The sequence below is a fragment of the Mugil cephalus genome, chromosome 6 (assembly GCF_022458985.1).
Source record: "Mugil cephalus isolate CIBA_MC_2020 chromosome 6, CIBA_Mcephalus_1.1, whole genome shotgun sequence".
Classification (NCBI taxonomy): domain Eukaryota; kingdom Metazoa; phylum Chordata; class Actinopteri; order Mugiliformes; family Mugilidae; genus Mugil; species Mugil cephalus.
In genome coordinates, this window is record NC_061775.1 from 7,118,697 (window position 1) to 7,134,640 (window position 15,944).

Here is a 15,944-nt window from a genome sequence, read left to right on the forward strand (position 1 = left end):
TTTTGTGCCAGTGAAAATCTTGCTCCTCACCATCACCTCTATGAAACAAACCCATGTAGCATACCTTAAGATCCATTTCCATTTGCCTTTAATAGCTCCAAGGGAAGTGTGTGCATCGGAGTGACTGGAGAAACACATTTAACACAATTTCTCTCTCTGGGACTCAAAGTAAAAAAAAAAAAAAAACTCCATTAGAATCAATCAAAACGACCACAAAAGAAGCATTTTACTCCTTGTGTGTCGATTATGAAAATTTGTGCTCATTAAATATTATTCGACCAGTCTGAGACGTTTGTCATTAGATAAATAAATGTTCCATGTAGCATTTCTCTGTGAACAGGCCACTTTCACCGCGTGTAAAAATAAAATTTATTGACTTTAACTTCTAAAGTGCCTTCGGAGGTGACACTCGGTAAAATAAGACTTCTGTTCTGGAAATGCTATGCAATCTAGCCATGCCTGCGTCCGCCAGGTGTAGGGAGCTGACTGGTACAGAGAGTGAAATTCCGGGCACGCTCCCGCAGAAGAGACGGAGAGAGCTGATCAGACAATGCACAGCAGCTGTTTCAATCAACCCACCCTGGCACTGCTCCCTGAACCGGTCTGCCCCACCTCTCCCCCCGCAGCTGAGGAAAATCCACCCCACGCAACCGCAGGACTTGTTAGTGTTATTAGTAGCACCTGCACTTTTCAGTTAAAACGTTTGCAGAGGTTTTACCAGGGTATTTAAAAGTACGGAAACTTTTTTCCCCCCACCAGGGTGACTGCTCTCGGCTCAAGTCAGACAGCAGAGAACAGTCCTGATTATTCCCTCCTTTCATGCTTTTTCACTAGTTTTGTAAGAATGCGATGATAAAACTAAAGTATGGTTCTTCTTTCGGCAAACAGTTTTAACTTGAAAATGATCTTTTCATAGGTGCAATACGTGGTTTAGGCTCCTGCGTTAGTTTGATGCCGTAGCTACAGCGACTGCCCACATCATACACAAGCTGTGATTGGTATTGATGACTTTTCTCCATCTACGCAGTTTTGAGATTGATTGTTTTGGATCAATAAAGATGGAACACGCTGAGGAACGAAGGTTAACTGAGGAGGTTCAGAGATACAATCGCGATTTTGGCAAAATCTCGGTGAACGTCTCAGTGGCCATTGTTTAAAGTGAAGCTGGAAGTAGATACAAAAATGAACAAGACCGGCAAAAAAAAGACAGCACTGAGCCAGACTGAGTTATGAATGGCTTGCACCCGTTGTAGGCTACGTGCACACATTACGGCATCTAGTCCCACAGAGGTATAAATTCCTTTTAACTCATGCCAGAATGTATTTACTACTGTACATACATTTCCCAAACTAAGATGGAGTTTGTTAGAATCCAAGTTTGTTAATTCTTCAAAAGGAAAACTAAGACCGATATAAAAAAATAATTGATGTAGCTCCAGAGTCCTGAAGCTTTCCAGAGAGGGATGAGTTTCCAACGATCCAATACATTATAAACAAACCCACAGAATGAATGTGATTGGTTGGTTATAGTTGGGGAGGAGCCGCGGTTTAGACTTAGCCCTCCCATTGGTGGACGCAACACCAGCTGTGTGCTTGCCCTGCTTGTTTTATTGACCATACGATAACTTGTGTGTGCTTGGAACAGGCAGGTATCCCAGGATGCACTCTGCGGTCGTTATGAAGTATGCTGTTGATCCAAATATGCAAATGACCGTCCTCCACAGTCTGTGCCTCAGAGTCAAACCGATCAAATCTAAAGTATGTAGCAAGTACTTGAAATGGATAAATGGACAAGGTCCCCCATGGTGCCACAAGAAGAGGTAGGGCTTCACCTCTACTGCTCACCCATCGCAGGACCAAGAACTACTGCTGAAAGTAAAATCAGCACAACTCAACACGCAGATTATTTTTATTAATATTATTTTTAAACTTGCACCTGCCAGCCATTTTCAACTCACTCATGTCATTATGTTTGTCCTTCCCAGAGGTTCTGTATTTCCCCTAAAATGTTTTTCTAGAAGCAGGTTTGAAAAGCCTATTTTTGTTCAGTAAGTGCGTGTTTCCTCTATATATTTTAGATAAAATTGGCACATTGTCTCACACACTTCCCCATGGGCTGCTGGATTAACCAGAAAAGCACTTTATAAATTAATTATGGGCAACAGAGAAATGCTTCTTCAGTGCTGAATAAACCAAAAATAATAGTTTGTTGACTCAGATGTTTACCTCACAGTAGAGCTGAAAACAACAACAACAACAACGGCTGGGGGAAGAGTAATTAAAATCATATGTTGGAAACGTGTTAATAAATACACAGCAGAACGTCTCCTTTACGCGCTACAAGTACGTTTAAATATGAGGGGCGCTACCTACAGTATCTATTAACTGTCTCTCTCTGACAGGGTTTGACCAGGGTTTCTGTGTTTGGCCATTTATATCATGGTGAGCCGATCCCGGTATCGTAGCAACAGTAACTATGGGAATGGAAACCCGTGGAGAGGTCAATACGATGGCCTCCACTTGGCCTCTTTGTGTAAAGGCTCACACATTGATTCTTCTAATTCACAACATCCATAACCACCTCTGGCCCACACAACATCCACCTCCGCAAACAAACAAGAACAATATTCAGCGGCCTTAATTCTTTCATTTGCTTTGAGCCCATCCCCTAGTATTTACAGGGCGACAATCACTTTTAAACATAGCACAAGACTGATTTCAGAACAGAATTAGTTCTTTCTCTCCTTGTCTTCCTTCCCTTTTCACACTCCTCTCTCTTACTACCTGCCTTTCTCCTTTCCCTTGTCTTTTCCTCTGAGTATGCGCTCAAAGTCGGCTTCTGTCCTCATGGGACAGACTCTCCAGGGATTCTTAATTGACAAGTGTGTACAATAACTAATCAGCGGCAAAGCAACCGCCCCTCCAAATGATGAATTAGCTAAACCAATTTCAGATAATCCTTAAATACACCGGGTCACACTTACAGCGGCGGTTGAAGTATTTTAGATGCAGACACCCCTCCTCTCTGACCTCGGACTCATCGGTCATTTCTCTAAAGACCCGGCCCCCACAGTGAAGGTAGTTGATAAACTGCATATTGAGCGCGGATTAAAACCATATTGTAACACAACATGAGTGTGGAATATCATGAACACACATCTAGCACATAACACAAACAGCATGGTGCTGCCTTACGAGCATGCACAGCTCAAGCTGTAATGAACTGCTTTAAAAAACAAGTTCATGTCTTATTAGATTAGAGTTCCTTTGTCCTTCATCCTTTCAAACACTTGCTTTCTTTGCTAACACTATTTTACTTCCATATTTGTGTCAACTCCTAGAAACCAGTCATTTTGGACCATTTTGGGGTGGAGAAAAGCGATGCGATCAAACATTGACAGTAAAATTTCCTTCCAATCATGCCGGTCTGTTCTGACTAATGTGGCTACGTGAGGCATTTTTTTGTTCCAATTATTAGGTGAATACTCAGTGTTGTCATGTTTACTGACACATCCTTGCGTGAGTGAAATCCGTTAAGGTACTGTTCGACAAGATGGCTTGTGGTCTAGAAATTAATTGAGCTGTTCAGCAGGTGTCTAATTGCCTGTGTTTCTCTATCCTTACATCACCTCTACACTGTGATTAAGGAGTCTCGTTGAAGGTTGTCTAGGAGAATGGAGCAGAATAGTGCTTCTTTGATTATAGCCAGCGCCTGAGTCTGGATTGACAGCCTACAGGTTTAACAATCAAGCAAAGTGAAAATGTGTTGCAGGAGTACTGTGAATGTTTATCACATGTTGGTTTGCCTTAAAGCGACACCTTTTAGACTTCTTGCTTCACCGTCTCGCTTTTTCTTACTTTCCCCTGTGGCTGCTTTAGCTCTGAAAATCGTCTGAGCACACTTTAAATGATCATAGTGTTGTTTGTTTTTAACAGTTTGATGCTTTCTAATAAAGGGATTTTTTTCAAAATTTTAGTTTATACTACATGTTAAGTTAATGTTAGACAGGACGGCTAACATGGACCTGTAGTAATAGTGTTCCTTGAGCAGTATTGCATTATGAACGGTCAATATATTCACTGTGGATATTTTTCTTCTTTCATCTAAAATTGTGTTTTCTGACCAAGCTGCAGAAACAGTTTTAGCCTCTATAGATAATTTCCCTTATTTATGGCAACTGTATGAGGAGGGATATTTTTTATAATTCGCCTGTTAAATGCATAATTTAGGGCGTTTCCTCTGCGAGTGACTTATTGGCGCTATAGCTGTCAGCCTCAGTGCTACGTTCCTGCTTCGGTTCCGCTCGCTATCCACCTCTTTGCCCCTTTTTGAATTAATGTGGAGTGAGGAGGCCCAGCCAGGATGGCAACGGCCGGCGTCAATCACGTTAATCTTCAAAAACCGTTCTTCTTCGGGCGTCCTGGGGGGTGATGAAGTTTCTATACGGTCAGTGTTTCGAAACAAACTGTTCTGAGAAGTTCTGTGGGTAACTGCCTTCTGGGATTTACCACTGAGAACAAGGGCTTTTTGTTTCTGTTTTTTGCACCACCACCAACAGGAATGCCAAGGTAACATAACAGGAAATTTCACCTAAATCTGAAAAGCCCTGTTTGGACGGGTCTAGTTTTACCTGGGGACCTCTATTAACTTGCAGTAATTGCTGAGGTTGGCTGTAATCTTGATCCCATGTAAATCGCCTCCATCTAAAGCAACAATAACACCACAATTTACCCACCCAGTTTCTTCTAACGGTGAGGCCCCGTGACAATGCTATTCCTGTGTGAATCGACATCTCTGTGATTTAATAGTGTGTTTTTATTATTTTTAAAGTTTCGTTTGATTCACAGCTTTTGGCTTCCTCTTTTCACTTAAGAATTACTTCCTCCGCTGTAATAAATCAAAGGTTGGTCAACTGTTTGGGTGCAAAGTCAAGACGTTGCTACACAGCAAGCAGACCTGTTCACAGGGCTAAAAAAGTGCTATAAACCATCTCAAGAACGAAACTGTGAAGAAGCGACATCATGGCAGCATATTTTTAAGTGTTGGATTTGGTTATGTAGTCATCCATTAATGTGTTCATCACATCAGTAAATGTGGAACTGGCTTCAGTCCTGCTCAGTTCAGTCTCATCACATGATTTTCGTTTAAAATGTTGTTTTTTTTTATTACTAATTAAAATTTCCAAAGTAACTAAAGCTGCCAAAAGTATGGAAATATAAAAGCTATGAAATTACCTCTTACCTCACTTTGTACTGAGAATTTAAAGTTAATGAGCACAAAAAAAGGGGACACTTTCTCAAACTGCAAGAAGGAACTATCAGAATGTTCCTGCAGTCTGAAAGCACCGAGGATTTTTTGCATCTGTGCACATACGTGTGTGTGCACTGTATTTTTATTTATTTATTTTTTTTATTTTAACCTTGTATCTGTCATCTGTTTAGAGGTGTGTGGTCAGTCAGCGAAGCAGCGCTGTCAGTAAAGGCAACCGGACTAAGAGTATAAAGATCCACAGGAGCTTCCTAGCAGACAGCTGTGTACAGGGAGCCACTGTCCCCCTCTCCCCTCCATGCATTTTTCATCACACACTCCCTTTTTTTTTTTTTTACACTATTTAGCTTTTTCCTCCCCTCTAAACTTCCATGTGGTGCGTGCTGACATGGCATTTCTCAGCCTTGCACACAAAGCCCTCTGGTGCTCCGTGTGCTGGAGTCGGAGCACCCCCGTGCTTGTGTGCCAGCGCGTGTCTGTGTGTGTGTCCTCATTCGTACATACAGTATATATGAGTATTAGGGACGACACGGTCCCTCACTCTCCCGTCTTCCCTCCTCTCACACACTCGCAGTGTATGTGATCATATAATCCTATAGGCAAGAGAGAAATAGAGCACTCTCACAGAGAGTCCGTCTAGTCCGTTGGCAGCACCCGAACTAAAAAATAGTTGAGGCTCCCTGCACAGAGAGGATCATCTTAAATTATTCTGAGCTGAAATTTAAATTTCTTTTTGTTTTGGCCCTAAGCAACGGGCAAAACTGCCTGGGTGAGATCAGTAAAGGTCAGAGGGAATTAAAATGCTTACTGTAAGGTTTGTCAGTGAGCTAAGAAGAGATAGGGCTGGAGGAAAAGGCCATCTGTCTGATAGTTTAGTCTAAGCTGGGGAAAGAGAAAAGTCCGTCTTTTTGCAGCCTAATGCTATTAGGTACTAGCTTGACAGGTCCAGATTCCCCCACTACCTCATATCTATCATAATCCTAGATGTATAGAAACGCCCATCTCACACAATCAAAAAGTGAGTTAGCCTTAAAGAACGCGGAGTGACACGTTTCCGTGCAACCCAGGGCCCGAAATGATCCACTGTGACAATAAACAAATCCAATAAATCTGATGCGTGAAGTAAAACAGCGACTCAAAAATGCAGCTGACATCTGATGAATAATGCCCTCCCCTCCCTCTTGATGATTTGTTCAATATATAGACGTTTATTTCATTAGATATCAAGCAAAATGTCGTGGAAATGAAAACAAATGGGCTGTCAGGGCGACTGGATGCTGAGGAGGGAGGCGGAGGGAGCCGGCCATTCCTGCAGTGAGCGCGCGGATAACGTAGAAGGTTGTGTGGTCACTCTTGACACACACACACACACAAAATGCAAAACAAGTCTTACCGTCTCGCACAATGCAATTTTTGCTTACCGCAGTATTCATTCATTCATATTAGCTAATTTGGTTGTTGATGGCAGTGTTTTCTCACAACGGTTTGCGTGATCAAATTGAAACGCATTTATCCGAGCAGGGCAGAGAAAATAAAAATGGAAGAGGGAAAGAAAGCACATGTTGTCAAAGGTAGCAAATTATTTTTTTCTCTACGGTGAATTATTCTTACAAATGTGTTGCAAAAAGAACAGCCTGCTCCCAAACATGCGACGGCGCCTCTTCCTGTAGCATTAGCTGTAATGATGATGGCAACGCATTTTGTTTTCCTTTGTGATATTGCTGCTGCTGGCAAACATTTTCCTCTTATGCTGATAACAAAAGATACTATTGTCAGTGTGTTTATTTTTTTCAGATTGTCACATTTTTATGTCAGGACCTACATGATGTTCTTGCATCCGTGGTGGTGATAGCGAAAAGTCGCTGCGTTTCTTCTCCGCGAAGTTGTAATGTATAGGATGTGTGGTGGAAACCAGTTCATTAGAGCAGTAATGCAGCGCTCCGCAAAAATGTTTCAGCGCGGTTATTCAGACAAGTGGGGATAAAAAATGAGAACAGAGAGCATGGGAGTCTCACACACATGCTTGCCTCAGGCCCACAAATCACTACGACTGTCCTGAATTATGAAATGCTCTTAGTGCAATCACACACTGTAAAAAGGTGCTGATTGACCTTCTAGTCTAATTAAAGTGCACCATCACCAATGGAGAGCAGATAAGACAGCTTGGCTGTCAGTGTGACTGACAGGGTTAGGCTCTCTCCCTGCAGTCACATCAGCACTACAGAGGCCATGCGTTCAAAAAAAAAAAAAAGCACGCGGCTCCAAGTTTAGCATCGTGACTCCTGTGAAGAATCATCTCCAACTAATAATATAGAAAAGTAGAAAGTAGTAGGAAATAAAAGTGCACCACTCACATGCTTTAGGGCTTATGTATTTATTTATGTATTTGCAACTTTACCTCATACATCACCTCCACCTCCACCTCCCCTCCCCATCTCATAACTGTTAACACTGCAGTTTTTTTGTTTTTTTTTCATCAGAGTAAAGAATTGCTCCGCACTGAACTGGGGTTTATGCAATCTGAAGCTCCCGCATGGTGTCACGTACTGTACATATAGAGCGAATCTGAATCCACTTTGTCCAAGGTCTCCGTAGGTCTAGTCAGGTGAGTGCTTGAGTGCACCCTATATTCCCCTACAGCTCTCACACTCCTGGCTGGGGGGAAAGCTGACATGCAGGGTGGCCTGTAAGCCTCTTTTGTCCATGTGTAGCAGAGTCATCTGCCAGCTCAGTTGCTCTTGCAGACAAAGCTTCAGAAAGATAGCCCATATTCTGGTACATCCTCCCTCTCTCTCTTGAGCTGGAGCTGGGCATGGCCCCCTCGCTCTCTATCTCCTAAGCTGCCGCCTGTTCATTTCCCTCTCTATCGCACACGCGCAAGCGTTTCCCCGCATCATCTCTGTCATCATTCCTTTTTGACTTACTTTACCTTTACATTTCTGTTTCGCTGTCCACAGTCTTGAGAGGTAGCGCCATAAACCTTTGGCATTATCTCACACCTCCCTTCTTTGTCTGGCTGTCAAACCTTTATCAGACAGAGGTTTTTATGCCGGCATCGGTTTATATTTGTTTCAAGCGTTGCAGCTGTTCAGGGACGTGGAAGGTGAGACAACACTGATATAGGATAGAGCACGGTGCTTTTTTTTTTTACCTCTTGCTGTGGTACATTTTGCCCCTTGATATGAGAAGGTGGAAATTACTTGAGGACAACCATGGAAGCCTAATGAAGGTAACTCCTTCTAGATGACCACAAGGTAATATAAGCATAAGAGGGGAGACGCTGAGGCAGAATGGGAGCCCCCCAAAAATCAGAGGATGGAATGAGCATTTGTCTACATACAATGTAGAGTCTCTACTGTAGGAAAGAGGAAGGAAACTGAGAGGAACTGTGCGTAGGGGATGGGAGGTGGGGGTTGGTTGAGAGGGCCGGCCAAGAGGGTGTGTCCAACGTTACCCTCATGAATCAGTGTCAGCGGAGCGATGAGAAAATAATTAAGAAACAGGCTAGTGCTGTGTTAAATACTGCCAAAGGTAAAAAGGCCCGTTCTACTGTATGGAAACACAATCTGGATGGGGAAAGAAGAATGGCAATAAAGGGGGATGGGGGGGAAATGTGGAGGAGAAAATCCATAACCTAAAGGATGCCAAAATGCCCTTCAGATGGCATTATGAAGGCAGACAATATAAATAGCACCACCATATTGTAAATGTTTATATACAGTAGCGACGCATACACGTTGCGCAGCAGTTTCGGGATTTATGAGCGCAGCCGTAATGCACTGAAGTCGACACAAAGCTGTGAGTAATATTTCACATTTGTTATCATATTGAGTGTAAATTTGCTGAGACGTATATGGCAGAGATAAAATATTTTAAGCAATTTCTCGTTCTATTCCTCTCCCTTTCAGCCGCTCCGTTCTGAGGAGGGAGTGTGAGCTGTCAACCCGGCGATGAGCCGACTGTAACTGTACAGAAAGCGCCAACGCACAAAACACACATGCTCGCCAGCAGTTACACACCTCAGAGGTTTTAGATGGAGCATTTAGAAGAGAGGGAACCGAGTCAGAGGCCTGTAATTGTATGTTCAAGGCTTCCAGCGTGGGGCCACGATGCAGCTGAAATCCCCCAGCCAGCAGCAGCGAACAGAGCAGCCATTTGATCGCTCTGATGCATTTAATCCTTGCAGATCTTTGGAGAATATTGAGTGACACACCGGAGGTCCTGCATGTGCTGCATGTGCCACATGTGCCGCATGTGCCGCATGTGCAGTTTCGCGTGTTTGCGCACAAACACCGGCGTGCGCGTGTGGCCCGACCACGCGCAGATGCGCGGGCGAGCCTTTCAGGTGTCATATGCAATATCCATCATCGTTTCTGCCGGCGGCGCGAAATGAATTCATGATCACTGGCCTCCAAAACCCCACTGGGATGGAATCGACTCGTTTGGCGTGCGCGGAGGACATGTGTATGGTTGGAATGCAGAAGCTCTCTTCCTGTGAGGCTGCTCTTCGGGTAGCGCTGCAGTTTGATCTTAAGCTCTCTGGCCTGATTAACACGCTATAGGGCTTGTGATGCAACGGTTACCAATCACAACCTCCCACTCGCTGCAGTGACGTTTGTTTGTGGAATGGGCCTTGCTTCCTCGTACCGTACGCGTAAATGTATACAGCACAGCATCAGCTGCTCTGTTGATACAGTTGCTTGGGTTTAAAAGCTGTTTTTTTTCCCTTTGCCTTCGATAGTATGTATATATTTGTATCATTTGCACACTTTGTGTGTAGCTTCCCATATTTCCCACCCCGTTACATATTCAAGAGTTGTGCTGTGTTAGTATGTTTATGCGCGTTTACATGTATGTGGAAGCAGTGAGCTGGGATCCGTCCCCCATGCGTGTGGTGCTGCACGGCATTTTAAACGATTACTTTTATGGGTCGCAGCTAAACTACCAATGAGCAGCCTTGACACTAACATGATGTAACTGTGACATAACATCAAGGCGGTGTAACCATAGGAGCTGTTAGACGCTCGCTCAGGCTGAGTGTATGGATAATATAGGCAACCTGGGCAAGCATCACAATGAAATATAACACATTTAACGTAATATAGTTAATTACATTGGCAGCCAGTTCTGTTTTTCATTCTTTATTCGGGCATATATGTTTCATTAGATGTGTTGAAATTGCTTATCAGTGAGCACCGGGTTTGATTTCCTTTTTACTGAGAACCGCAGTATTGTTTTCTTTTCAGCGCTGTTTCCAAGCAACATCTCTGAACTTGTGAGGGAAGCAGCGCTAATAAGCTGCCTCATTAGGGCGGGTGCAGGGTAGGCCGTATGGTTTGTGCTGTCAACTCAGTGGGTTAGCATGCAAACTTCAAAAGACAGCTGCAGATACAATGCACACATGCAGGAGCGCTAATTTACTTTCGAAATCGGTAAACAAACTATTCCATCAACCCGCATTCACTCCTTCGCCGGCTGAAGGTTGTGCCTGCGAAAAAATAACGCACAAGGCCGGGTTCCCGTCTGAAGCGGCTCCAGCGTTATGACAAAATATGTGGCCATTCTTTCTCTGGTGATAATGCAGCACATAAAAGGCTCATTATTCAGGAGTTAATTTGGCAGGGTTTTCTCACCCTAAGGCTGTGCCAAACCTCGGGCTCCCTCCCTCGCCGGTCTCTGCCACTTCGAGGGCTGATCCTCACTTTGCCCTCAGCACACCTATCCACCGCGCGGCGCGCATCCTATATGCTGTACATGTACGCTCGCATGCACGCATCCATACACAACATCTCATTAATTCAAACACAACTCTAGTTAGACCCCTATATGTAATAAATTGGATTAAATTCCACTGGCTAAGCACTGTGATCTCTCAGGGTTAATTAATTTCATTCCATTCTGTCTGTATTTTTTTATGCTTGAACACATGCTGACACTGTTATTGTGTGGCATCCTGCTCGCTGGAGAAGTATAATAGGCTCGTGAAGGAGGGAGAGGAAGCCACAATGTCTGGTATTCCCGCTACAAAGTGATTCTGATTCTTTCTTTTGACGGGGAAGTATGCCGCAGTAGCTCGCTCTAATACGGTGGATCCTTCCCCTCCACGGCCTCTCTCAGGCTCTTATCTCCCCTTCCAAATGAGAAAACCTGGATGGCTTCTCCAGGCCCCTGTTTCTGCCTGGATGCTATCTCATTTGGTTTTAATATATTTATCCATTCATTATTGTTCCCTTTTATCAGCCGGCTAATATTGTTCATAATTTGTCCTTATCTGCAAGCCTGACAGTCAAATTTACACTCTGGCTCGGCAGACAGATGGAGAAATGACCCTCTTCCACCGCCCCCCGACTCCTCTCCCCCCCTTCATTCATCTCCTCCTCTCCAAACTCCACTGAAACATGACTGACAGCCTGCTGTATAAGTAGTTGTCATAGCAACCTTGCCATCCTTCTGACAAGTACTTTTTCTCTATAGCACACGCTCTCCTTCTGTCACAGTTTCTCCCTCGCTCCCTCCATCCCCGCTCCCTCGCTGTTGCAACGATTGAGAAATAGACAGACAGAGAAGGGAAATTTGAAAACCAGAGAGAACCTAAAGCTGTTGGTATGCTTTCCTTCCACCCTTCACCCCCATTCCCACCCCTCCCCTTCTCAGTTTCCTTCCCTTTCCTCATCCTCCCCACCGCTGACAATGATTTACCAACTCCAATGGTGTGCCGCTTTCATCCATCCTGGCTTATCAAGGACTGCAGGACTGTATGCACAGCAACTTACAGTTTGGGCACATCGTTCTCGCTCTCCCACACATTCCCCTCTCCCCGTCTCCCCTTCCCTCATTCGCTCATTCGCTCTCTATATCTCCCCTGATTCTTTCCCCCGTAGCTCCCAAAACTCTGCCCCGTTTCTATTCAATGTCAAAATCATCAGCAGCCTACAGTGTGATCATGGGTCGTTCTGTAATGAGTCTCTGTCCTGGACTGCGGTGCAAACGGTGCAGGCGCACAGCGTGAACAGGAGATCCTTCATACCTCCAGTGTATTCTGGTGTTGTTTGTCATGCACGTCCTGTAGCGGCCGGACTACAGCATGAAGAAGTGAGATGTGGAATATCACTAATTTAATTTGCCTCAGCGCATTGGCTCTCGCAAGTTCACACAGGTCCAGCACGCTTATATTGAGCAGCTTATATTGATTACAAAGGCTTCAAATGGACCTAGAAATCTCCAATATGTATAACCAGGCAGCGCACTGCCAATTCATTACTCTGGAGTTTAATTTCCGATGCATTTATTCCAAACAAGCATCTGTTTAGTATCTCAGAGTAAATTAAACATGATGGGTGGGTGAATTTCCGGACACCAGTGGCGCGTCACAATGAAGTTGCGTACAGTGCTCTGCCACAGTGAGCAGTAAATGCATCCTAATACCAGCATGCAGCACCGTTTTCACCGAAAAACCCGCTGCTCCGTATTGGACCCCTGAATTGTTTAGGTGATGATAATTCATCTTAAAAACTATGGAGCATAATGTTCACGTTGCCCGCGCTGTGTTGGAAAACGCATGATTTATCGTTTTGTTTTCTATTAATCTGAAAGGTAGGAGCCATTTACCACAGGTGAAAAGCTGTAACAGAAAGATGAGGCACCTGTTTTTGAAGGCGGCAAAAGAGAAAATAGGCACCCCAAACAGCATTTGTTGATAATTATGTTTTAACCTTTCCGCACAGCAGAATGTTTCGTGGCTGCGTGTGACCGACCGTTTAATAAAAACCTTATCCAGTCACAAACATTCTTCGCGTTGTGAAGAATGCGGGCTTAATGGTCCAGCTCAAAGCAACATCCTTTGAGAAAGACCTTGCATTTTACACGGCGAAAATCAAAAAGTGATGGATGAGTACTCCTGACTGAATGCAGCCGACCATGGTCTAGCGAGTCCTGGTTTCTGTCAAAGGTTGCTGCCCAGTAAATTTATATCACGATAAAGATCCAAATTTTGAAATCAGTGCAAGAACGCACGCTGACCTTGGACCTAAGACTTTGCTTTGGACCGGCCTCATAAGGTATGTTTTAAGTTTTGCAACGGAGTGGACTGGAGGAAACAAGATTATATGTGTGTGTGCAGCTTGTCATGCAGCAGTGGATGCTAAGCCAGCCATTAGCAGGAGCTGCAGTCGCTGCTAGCAGCAGCTTATCAATTAGCAGCAGCACAACACAAAACGGATAAATGAACAAAGCCCGCGGCGCTGAGAGGGTAGTGCAGCTGCAGTTAGCGGCTGAAAGCTAACGACAATAGCGGTTAGCTGCGCTAACGAAGGTTAAGGTGTTGTCACTGAAAAAAGTCAATATGCTGTTACAAGATAGTTAACAGTGGGGCATGCACTCATGTGTGTCCTGTGTGTGTGGTCATGGTGGGAGAGCTGTCATCTCTAATCCTCTGTATCAGGGTATCTTAGTTTCTGCATGTAATTTTTTTCCTCCCTGCCTTTGTCCCCTGTTCACCCCCCTCCTCCCCCTCTAATTCTGTCAGAAATGTGTAAATGGCTGTAGGTGCTTTGCACTCTGTTTGTGTCTGTTTGCACACTGCCTGTGCTGCAGTGTTGTAGATAAATGAGATAATGTTTCTATTGGCGATGAACACAAGACCTGAATTCCCAATGGAGCGTTTTAGTTGAGAGCAGCCAGAGCAGAATCCTAGACGGTGGAACAGATCTCCTGGATGATCTGTTTTCATGCGTTGTTAGCTTGTTTTCAGAGCACATTTACGTCGTCGAACGCGTGCTCCGTCTCTCTCTCAGTCACACACGAAGAACTACTAAATGCTGTGAGAATAAAAAAAAAAAATGATATAATGTCACACCTTTTCTTCTCTGCAGTCACCACCTGCATGTGTTTCAGATTAGTACAAAGAGAGACTGAACACAACCCCAGAGCGTGTAGCTCACTGCGAACCAGTATTACGTATAGTTTGTGATACATAAGATAAGTGATACAAGTCTTATAAATGTTATTTCTGTTCAGCTGAGGGTAACTACCCAGTCATCCATCTTCTAACTGAAGGATGAGTCAAGAGTCTTATTTGAACACATGCCACATGTAAGCTGTGTAAAGCGGAGTGCGGCTCACATGAGACTGATCATCAAGGTCATGCATTAATTCAGTACTTGTCAGACCAGCTTTAGCTACTTGAAGAGCAAAGTTACCGTCAAAGTATGGACAACAGGATGCCGAACGTCGGCTGCGGTGGAATGTGTGCTTCCGTGTGCTCGCTCCCCCACTGTACGAGATGTTGTCTGGCGGCATTCAGGGAAATTTGTGCAGCCGAGCCCAACCCCCCACCCTTGACTCATCTCCCCGATCCAACCTCAGAATTTATATTCCCCCTCCAGCAAAAGGAAGGACCATCTTGGCCTTTCATTTTCCAGTTCAGGGCTTTCCTTTTTTTGCAGATAAATGCTCTCCAATCCACCCTGACAGATGTCACATTGCATCACTTCCATTTTGATACATAGCCTCTGATCCTGCCACTTGCAATAAGGACCCAGCACCAGGGACGCCCCTCCCTAGACAACGCTCTGACACGGGTGATTATTTTAAAGGTGCATCATTGGTTGTGCTGAGTGCTGAAACCCTAGCTGGGTGCCGTGTCCACATGCATTCTCCGCCATGCCACACTGTGGGAATGTGGGTATCGGCCTGTGTCTGGGTCAGGGGACGACAACAATACGACACACTCGGTAGTCGTCACAGGTCACCCTGACACGGGGCAATACCTCTGGCAGAGATTTATGCTGCTCCCAACGTCTCCGCAGCAGCGGCCGCTAGCCCTGTCTCTCACTCAGCCTCCCCGCTGCGACTTCACAGGTCAGAGTTGGAGAAACAATCTGTATAAAGGGAAGGTTTTAGTGCTCCCGCTACCAGCAGAGACACACCGCACCTTAGCATTAATCATACAAGGCCAGAGTACATCAGTAAACACAATGTGTCAGGTCAAGGTAAAGATCAGATCCCACAGCATTTAACAGGACTCAATAGCATACAGGGTATCTATTGAAAAGTCAGCGTTATTCATGGCGTGTCTCCCAGCCTTCGTTGCTCACCGGAGAGACGCGCCATTGTTCACTGAAGAGCGCGCTGAAATATTTCTCTGGCTACACAAAAAATACTGGATCAGCAGCAATTAGTAGAGTAAGAGAGAGATAAAGAGAGGAAAAGAGGGAGGGAGGCAGTTGAAAAAGAATGAGGGGCAAAAATGTAGAATCAGCGCGAGAAAAAGGAAAGCAGAGGGACGAGATGGATGAATAAAGGGAGAGTTGAGGGAGTAAGTAAGGGGTAAGGAAGAACAGAGTTTGCAGCCAGTACAGTGTGGTGTGTAGGAGGCTGGAGCCGCCTGGAGCCCCTGGTGCTTTTAAAGGACCAAAGACTCGCTCATTGTCTTGGGTCTCCGTGCCTTTGTGTGTGTGTGCATTTGAGAACCCTCTTCATTAGTCTACCATTTCTGTCCTTTCTTCTTTCCAGCCAATGACCACTCACTTCCACCCAGCAGCCACAGTGTATGTGCCCATATGGGACTAAACCCACTTATCCTGGAGATTTAAAATGATCAGTCCTGGAAAAGAGATAATATAATATGACTCCAGCCGAGCTGGCACTAAATAAACTAGACAGTTCTTGTGCTATG

The 15,944-nt window shown here is 44.6% G+C and overlaps 1 protein-coding gene across 11 annotated transcripts in view; it reads left to right on the plus strand.

Moving 5' to 3' along the window:
* The window catches only part of celf5a (cugbp, Elav-like family member 5a), a 172,238-nt gene that overhangs the window by 120,032 nt on the left and 36,262 nt on the right, over positions 1–15,944 (plus strand). The gene's annotated exons all lie outside the window — the stretch shown is intronic.